Source organism: Pelobates fuscus, chromosome 3, assembly GCF_036172605.1.
Source record: "Pelobates fuscus isolate aPelFus1 chromosome 3, aPelFus1.pri, whole genome shotgun sequence".
NCBI classification, from domain to species: Eukaryota; Metazoa; Chordata; class Amphibia; order Anura; family Pelobatidae; genus Pelobates; species Pelobates fuscus.
In genome coordinates, this window is record NC_086319.1 from 190818591 (window position 1) to 190828819 (window position 10229).

Sequence of the window (10229 nt, forward strand, 5' to 3'; positions counted from 1 at the left end):
GTATCATCAAAGATGAGCTTGTGGGGCCTTTTCGGGTTGAGGATGGAGTCAAGCTCAACTCCCAGTCCTACTGCCAGTTTCTGGAAGACACCTTCTTCAAGCAGTGGTACAGGAAGAAGTCTGCATCCTTCAAGAAAAACATGATTTTCATGCAGGACCATGCTCCATCACACGCGTCCAAGTACTCCACAGCGTGGCTGGCAAGAAAGGGTATAAAAGAAGAAAATCAAATGACATGGCCTCCTTGTTCACCTGATCTGAACCCCATTGAGAAAATGTGGTCCATCATCAAATGTGAGATTTACAAGGAGGGAACACAGTACACCTCTCCGAACAGTGTCTGGGAGGCTGTGGTTGATGCTGCACGCAATGTTGATGGTGAACAGATCAAAACACTGACAGAATCCATGGATGGCAGGCTTTTGAGTGTCCTTGCAAAGAAAGGTGGCTATATTGGTCACTGATTTGTTTTTGTTATGTTTTTGAATGTCAGAAATGTATATTTGTGAATGTTGAGATGTTATATTGGTTTCACTGGTAAAAATAAATAATTGAAATGGGTATATATTTGTTTTTTGTTAAGTTGCCTAATAATTATGCACAGTAATAGTCACCTGCACACACAGATATCCCCCTAAAATAGCTATAACTAAAAACAAACTAAAAACTACTTCCAAAAATATTCAGCTTTGATATTAATGAGTTTTTTGGGTTCATTGAGAACATGGTTGTTGTTCAATAATAAAATTAATCCTCAAAAATACAACTTGCCTAATAATTCTGCACTCCCTGTATGTTATCAGGATTTATCACCAAGATACAATCTATGCTAGTGCTCATTATTGATGCCTACTATTTTTGTGCTGTATACGCCTGGTGTGCAGACTGCTTGCTACAGCTGCACGTATGGGGTAAACCCCTGCTTCTATTGTGGTGAATCCACATGCCCTGCAGATTCGCTCTCTGGGCCCGGCCTTACATAGGCACAAAGGGTACAATCCCGACTTCGGTACCTACCAAATTACGCCCCTGGCGCTACATACGTGTGAACATACAAGGAATTAATTACTAACAAACTATACCCACGTATATAAAGTACCTCCCCACTGTGGACTTAGGGGTCTTCCCCTTTGGCTATTGGAGTCTTTTAACGCCTCCCCATAATTTACAAGGGTATCATCCCCTTTTTCATAATCAACCGCTCAATACGACCGGCACTGCATTTAAACCCGCACAGCATGGCGCACTTAGAGGTCTTTTGTACACACCCATCTACCAGGCAACCCCAAATTGCAACGAGCAACGGGTATACCCACCAGGCCTTGCTTAAGCGAGGGGTCTAATCCTTATGTCATCTATCCTACAGGACAGCAACGAATACCATGTTGGACTCCCCACAACAAACACAAGATTTTCAGGGTATGATAAATACTGCAGTGGCAGCATCCATGGAAAAGGCGATCACCAAAATGCTTTCACAAGAAACTCCTGACATAGCCACTCAAGCCATTTGGCTGACTCCGCAAGACGTGGATGACAATACATGCTCTGAGATTCCATCTACGGAACCCATATCACTTCCAAAGCAACAAAGAGCTGGCCTCAATGTAGCACATGCTCGAACGAAGGGAAAGGCACCTGCTAAACGTGGCAAACATACAACTATGCAAGAACGACCCCCACTGACAGTGTCCTCAGATGAGGACGAAGCTTACCCTCAAAATCTCGAAATCATAGATGAATGGCAGGCCATCTTTGGTCCCACACCAGATTTCGTAGTGGAGTCGGATGCAAGCCTATGGGGCTGGGGAGCACACTGTACGGGATCATCCACAGGAGGTCCATGGTTACACGAGGAACAGGAATTACACATCAACTGCCTGAAACTGATTGCAGGCTCTTTTGCCATCCGCAGTCTTGCCAGACACATGTCCGACTGCTGCATCCTACTCTGCATGGACAACATCTCCGCAGTCCGATATATCAATTGTCTGGGTGGAGCCGGCTCCCAGGCACTGACAGATGCAACGAAGGACATCTACAGTGTCTGCCTTGCCCGCAACATCAAATTACAGGCAGCATACCTACCGGGAACCTCCAACCTCATGGCAGACTGGTATTCTCGACACTGGAGGGACAGCAGTGACTGGCACCTCCACAGATTGATATTCCAAAATATGTGCATCTACAGAGGTCCCCTCATCATCGACCTCTTTGCATCACTGACCAACCACCAACTGCCCAGATTCTTCAGCTGGCTACCGGACCGGGAAAGCGAAGCTGTGGACGCGTTCCTACAAACCCGGCCGGACCTGGGGCATACACTTTCCCTCCATTTTCCATGCTGGTGAGACTGATACACCAGGTATGCAATCAAAGGATATTTCTGCTTCTCCTGGCACCACTATTGTAGAGTCATGTGCGGATCCTGGACCTTCTGGAACTGTCCTGCGACCATCCTCTCCTCCTACCCTCGTTTCCCCTCCTACTATCCGTCCTGCAGGGAGAATCGCACCTGCTGGTACTTCAAGGACGACTAGATCTAGTGGCTTGGACGATTTCAAGGGAGCTTGGGCGACAGATGGCCTATTGCAAAGCACGAAGGACATGCTATGGGCACCCGGGACCAAACGGAGCTACCTCGCTGCCTGGAACACATGGTCTATTAGTGTTTGGAGAGGGACTTCGATCCCTTTACAGCTCCTTCTATCATGATCCTCAATTTCCAATCCCATTTATTTTCAACGGGTAAATCGTATCGGTCCATAAATGTTTCACGGGACAGGCCCGACCAGTAGGCTAGGATCCTCTGATATGTAGGCTCTTTAGAGGTATACATTTGGCACGTCCCCCAGCCCCGAAATACTCAAGGCTGTGGGACGTAAACGTGGTATTAAAGTGTGTACGAGATTGGCCGGACAGCGAATCGCTATCCTTACAGCAGTTGTCAGTGAAACTGACGGTACTGCTTTGCCTGGTATCCTTTCGTCGGGTGGCGGACGTTAGAGCATTCAACGTCAACAGCATATCGTTCACTCCAGATGGCGTGTCCTTCTCTATATCCAGACGGATTCTACAATGATTTTATACCCTTTTTTCCCCGACTGAACCAAGACTATGCGTAGTCAAGATGATACTTAATTATGTGGGAATTACTGCACCTCTACGTGGCTCCCCGACAAGTCATCTTCTCATGTCCTACACCAAACCTCACAAGCCAGTCTCTACCACAACTCTGGCTAGCTGGTTCTGCTTGCTCCTTAAGTTGGTAGGCGTCGAATCTTGTTTTGGCGCTCACTCTGTACGGGGCGCAGCAGTGACACAGGCTCTCTCGTCTGGAGCGTCCCTAGCAGACATCATGCGTTCGGCGGACTGGTTTCGAGAAGAGACCTTTCAGATTTTTTATTTCTGTCCTTCCTCAGTGTTAAAAATGCAAAATATGAAGCCTCCTGTCATGTGGTAAAATTGTAGATTATGCTAATGTAGTGTACTAATAATCTTAATTCTAGTATTAACAGGAGGCAAGTATTCCCCTCCCCCCCCCTTTTCTGGTTGTTGTGTTTTCTCTCCCTTGTTGACTATATACCTTGTTCTACTCTTATACATAAACTCCTATACTATGGCTTCTATTTCAGGGGAATGACAAAAAAGTATACAGGATACTCAATGTTGATTACGTTTGCATATAGTTGTATGTTTTTGCATAAGTATTAACCCCTTCAGGATGGAGTCAATAGTACACGTTCTGATCAAAACAAAACGTAAACAAAAACTGGAATTTGCGCTATATGTCTGTTCAACCGTAATTCACCTCTTTCATTTTAAATGCACCCACACTTATTATATATCATTTTGTTCAGGAGAAACAGGGCTTTCATTTCATATAAAATATTTATATATGAAACAATTTATTATAAATAAAATAAAAAAAAACTGTGAGAATTTTTTTTTTTTTTTTTATTTGTAGTTCCGCCTCACATTTTAGCTGTAAATGTCATAATAATGTTAGGTTTTACTGCAACAAAATGCACATATTTGTAATCAGCGATGTCTCACGAGTACAACAGTACCCCCCATTAACAGGTTTTATGGTGTTTTGGAAAGTTACAGGGTCAAATATAGAACGTTCCATTTTCAAATTGAAATTTGCCAGATTAGTAATGTTACCTTTGAGACGGTGTGGTAGCCCAGGAATGAGAATCACCCCCATAATGGCATACCATTTGAAAAAGTAGACAACCCAAGGTATTGAACGTGGGGTATGTTTAGTCTTTTTAGTAGCCACTTAGTCACAAACACTGGCCAAAGTTAGCGTTCATATTTGTTTTTGTGTGAAAAAAGCAAAAAACTAATATTTGGCCAGTGTTTGTGACTATGTGGCTACTAAAAATGACTGGACATACCCCATTTGCAATACCTTGAGAGCGATCACATGGCCCCCGGGGGCCTCATTTGCCTGGGCTCTCAGGCAGCCCCCCAGAAGAGGATCGCGGCGGAGGTGAGTACACCTCTGCTCCTGGGGCTGCAAGCCGTTACGGCGTTCTATGCCGCCGCAACGGCTTTAAAGCCCTTTAAAGCCGCGACGGCATAGAACGCCGTAACGGCGTTAAGGGGTTAATTTGTAACATTATATGATGTGGTTATGGACAGAATGTGATGCGGAATCAGTTCTTTGTTTACAGTTAAAGGGACTATCTACACTCACACCAAAGAAAGAGGAAGATTTGGGGTCTGTTCTACCTTATATCTGTTATGACTGCTGTTTTCTGATTGGTTTAAAGTTTTGATTGACTTGTTTGCTGCTGTAGTTTTAAAGAAAAGAAAGTCAATGTCATTACTAAAATTAAGATTATTAGTACACTATGTTAGCATAATCTACAATTGTTGCCTATTTAAACATTGGCCTTGCCTTGACTCTGTGGTCAATTACTGAGTCTTCCTGACTTGCCTTGTAGCCTCAGTTCAAATGGGCCCAACATTACTCATCTGGTTAATCTGTTCATCATTGGCTTCAGACCTTGGTACACGTTCCTGACTATTCTAGTGGATTGTACTTTTTTCTTTTGTTGGCTCCTGACCCTGGCTCTCATCCTTGACTACTTTCTCAGGTCACCCCTTCATGGCTGCTGCCCTATAGGCTTCCAAACTATGCATTTTCTACATTACTACTCGCATTAACCTTGTGCCTTGTTCCAACTCCGGTATCAGACTCCAACTCATGAGTCAATGCCACGCTCTTGGATCATTAATTCAACCATTACTTTATTGCTTCGGACTTCACTCATGGTAAACTCCATTGCTGCTTTATTGTTATAACTACTTACTCCAAAGACTTTCTCTAGTACAGATCTTCAGTGCTTCAGCATATCAAACTTGCCAATTGCCCTGTTACTGTTCTCCTTGTTAAATCCTGCTGCCTCATCACTGAGTGACTTATGTAGCTCACAGTCATATCACTCTTGGAGTTTCATGCAGCTTGCGTCTGCCCCCACGTGACTTCCTCTGAACCTCCTAGGTCTCCAGGCTGCCTTACCTAAACAGATTTCTGTTACCACACTGTATTATATCAACATAAGGAAATTCTACATTACTGTGCCATCTATCCAATTATTATAGATATATATCTCTCCAATATTCCTTTTCCTCTATCTGGCCACCATCTTCTGACTTTTGACATTGGCATACCTAAGACCCAATTGACACCACCGTCTGAACATCAATCTCACAGACACCTCCAATGTCTTGACCTAGAGCATTTCTCCACTAATCTCCAAACTTTCCTTTTACCTATCTCAAACCTCACCTGTCCTAGTTCTGCAACCTCCTTCTACAATTCCACCCTCTCCTCTCAACTAGACATCATGGCACCTTCTACATTTAAACGCCGCAGGCACCCCCAACAACAACCTTGGCATACCAAGCTGACTCGATACCTCCAAAAATGCTCCAGAACTGCTGAACGCTGTTGGAGAAAGTCTCACTGTGCGTCTGACTTTCTCCACTATAAAAAAAAAAACAATTCCAGTGATGTGAAAAGAATTAACAATTAAATGTAAAATATTAATGTTGTTTATTGTGCTAAACGGATACTATGGAAGGGAGATTTGTGAACTTTGCAGTTCATTCTATGTACTAAAAAAACAATGGGTTCTTTGGTATGAACTACGTTTCCTGTGATTTTTCCAGGGTAAAATATCTAGTTTTAGTTTTGGTGAGCAATCAAAGTTATTGGTAAATCCTCTCTGTTTGACTTGCATAGCACCCAAAGTAATGTTTCTCATAGAAAATCATTACTTCACTCTAATTGGATCTCAGCCATCTTCCAAAACAGAAACTGCTTGGAAACTGAGACAGACTAGCATCCAACGAATGGCTGTTCTGAAGACAAAACACAAAAAATATTTTGTAAATTGGATTTAGGAAAATGATTTATTGACCAGTAAAGTAAAGGTGACATATTCAAATATTTAGTATGGAGAATCATTTTAAGGTTTGCAATACTATTTTAATATGCCTTTAATTGTTTGCAGTACTTAAAACAAAATAAAATAAAAACCTTTTCTGAGGACATCCAAACTACATTTAGATATTTTCTTTTTCTCACTCATAACTATAAGTATTGTAAGATGTTATATGCCAAATGTCTGTTTATAAGAAAGAGCCACAGCATAATTAACACTGCTGGGTTGAATCTAGATAAGGATTAGCATGCAATATGCTGTGAGCAAATAGGATATTAACATTTGGTGTTGGGGAGTATTCATGTGGGCAAATTAGAGCGTGTACTTTATGCAAGAGGGCATTAACACCCCTGAAGGAGGTGACCCCACTTGATGGGATATGATTATCACATTTTCTTTACTACTGGGTAGTACACTGCAATCTGTCATTGTTCCCCTTGTGAAAATTACCAGGATTAATTGATCATCTAATGTACTGGCTTAAAATCAAAATGGTCTTGTCTGTAAATTGCTTGGCCTAAGGCCCTAAAACATATCACTCACAGTGCCAGGACGGAAATATCACTTTTCAATACTGTGACGCTGCCACCAGAAATATTCTTTCAGTAAATCATGCCATTTCCAAGCTATAAATTGGACACCTTTGCCTAGATGTTCCAGCAGTAGAAGCAGCTGAGGTGGTAAAGGTTAACACAGTGTGCCCAGTGTATAGAAAACTGGGCAGACTAGATGGGCTGTATGTTTTTTTTTTATTTGTTGTCACATTCTATGTTTCTAGGTTTCTTTCTCCATGTATATCATCTAGCATTCTGAATTCAGGGTTGATTTGCTTAAAAACAAAAACAAAAACAAAAAAAAACCACACTACTAAAAACCACTTAAGTCTGCCTTATCTATAATCATTCTAGATAGACACTGATATCATTCAAATGCACACTCCTATCAATGGCTCCCTGTCTATTACCTTCATGTTTCCCAATGCTTCCTCTTGTTACTAGTCCCCACAATAACCTTTAGATTGTAAGATCATGAGCCATCAGACTTTCTATAGAAGGGTTGTAAAGGCCAGATTTCAGCTCGTGAGCAGGGCCCTTAAAACTTTTGAATTAGTTTATCTATACAGTTATGTCTCTTTTCACTTATTTTACAGTGCTGTAGAGTATGTTAATGCTTTATAAATACGAGTAATAATGAAAAAAAATACCAACCCTCCTTTTGAAAAATCACTCATTGCATAGCAGTCTCTGGCATATAAAGCAAACTAATGTTTTGTTTTTGAATTTTTCTAATACCATTAGTTACATGATTCCATGCTTCTGTTTTCAATGATTGATTCATATTGTATCTTACCACAAAAGATCACTGAACAGACGCTACAATGTAGATTTTCTTTTTATCCATTTTATTGCATCCAAAGGAGATTAGGAGATTGCATTGAAAACAGAAACTTGTGATCTATGAAAACTTTAAATTGAAAGCGTCTATTTATAGTATATCCCCCAGCTAGGCTCCTTGTAAACTGACACTGACAACTGACAAATGTTTACATTTCTGATATACACCTGCATTACAGGAGTTTGTAAAAATATAAAAAAATAATAATAATTATATATATATATATATATATATATATATATATTGTAGAAATCCAGGATGCACACACAGGTCTTTCAAAAAATATACTGTGATTTATTTAAAGTGAAAAGACATACAACAAATAATCAACTTTTCAACCCCAGTATATTTTTTGAAAGACCTGTGTGTGCATCCTGGATTTCTACAATATATATTTTGGACGCACTTGGATTGCACCCATGCAGATGAATACAAAGTCCTGGTAAGGAGAGTGCCTAGCTATCAACCTTTTATATATATATATATATATATATATATATATATATATATATATATATATATATATATATATATATATCCAAAGGCTTGGCACTCACCTTTCCATGTACAAAGACAATTTTGCACCCTGGTGCTAACTGCGTTTAATAGATAATTCCAAAAATGAAGTGGGTGCATTCAAGGGATTTTCGTGAAAAAACTGGTATATTTTATTGCATGTTAGCAAAAAAAAAACACTCTGTCCCGATCGACGTTTCAACACCAAAATGGTTCTTTCTCAAGATCAACAAGTGATAAAACCAAATAAGCAATATATACAATATAAAATAAAGTGGCTTACCAATCCAAGTGAAGCTCCTGTGTGTACCCTAACCCGGAAATGTTCATGCCAGACACGTGACACCCTGTGACGTAGAGGTGTGTAACGCCAGCAAAAGTAAAACCAAGAACAGTAATGATTTTGTCTTACTCATAATTTTTGACGTTTGATTGTAGGGGTGTTTTTGCATAAAGTGCTGGTGTTTGATTGTATGTAGTGTTTGTGTTTAATTGGAGGGGTGTGTTTGTATGTAGAATTGATGTTTGAATGCGATTGTTGGGATCTATGCACATATACACATATACAGACACAGATACACACTAACACACATGTACCCACACTAACACTTATACCAGCACTGACACACATATTCCTACACTGACACACACATACTCACACTGACACATACCCACACTGACACACATACACACTGACACATATACATATTTATAACCACCTAACTACTACCATACATTGTTGGTGCAGGAGGGTGGTTTCCTGGGCTAACTGAGGCTGATAGGAATCTGCTCGGCCTCTATTTTTATTGCGTTCCCTCCTCCCTCACTGACAGACTCACAAGCTCACTGACCGACACAAACACACAAACTGACTGACACACATATTCACTCACATAGACACACACACTTACAGACACACACACACACACACACACACTTACACACACACACACACACACACACACACATTCACTTACAGACACACACACATTCACTTACAGACACATACACACATATACATTTCTCCCAACACTCTCAATTTTTTGTTTTATTTTAAATTCACCCAGCCTCCCTGGGAGAGCTGGAGTGGATTACTTACCTGCCCAGTAGGGCTGAGTAGGCGGCGAGGGAGCTCTGATTTACCTGCTCAGCTCCCTCGTGTGCCGCTTAGTGACGCTGGGAGCCGGAGTGACGTCATATTCCAGCTCCCGGCTTCATTATGCGGCGCAGAGGGAGCTGAGCAGGAAGAGCTCAGGTGAGTATGCTCCCTTGCTGCTCGCCACCCAACACCAGCCTCAGGGGGGCTGAAAAGTGGGCAGCCGGACAGCTCTTGAGCCCCCCAGGACACAAGGCAAATAAGGGATCTGCCAGGGCGTTTTTTTTGCCGCCCCTGCAAAGTGACACCCAAGGCAGATGCCTTGTTTGCCTTGCGGAAGACACGTCCCTGCGTGTTACACATGTGGTGTAACTGAATCCCCATATTTGTTTGCTAATATAGATGCTTTTAACCCCATAACAATGTTAGGGTGTTCAATGCCATCCCACAAAAGGAGGGCTTTAACAATGTTTGGGTAGCATTAGACAACCAAAATTGGGGTACCATGACATAGAGCCGGCCTAAGATATTGTGCTGCATGGATCCAAGGGTAAAAAACTGCCCTTCCACCACCAAACCATACCCCTAAAAATGCCCTCATCCATTGTGTTATGTCATGATAGGTAAAACTAAAATGAAACTTATTAAAAAGTGAGTCCCAATATAAGTCACTCTATTCATTTAGTAGGCAGATTAGCATTTATTTTCTCTGCGTAATCTTTCCAATGCAGTTCATAGATAAGAGGAAGAAGTGCCACAGA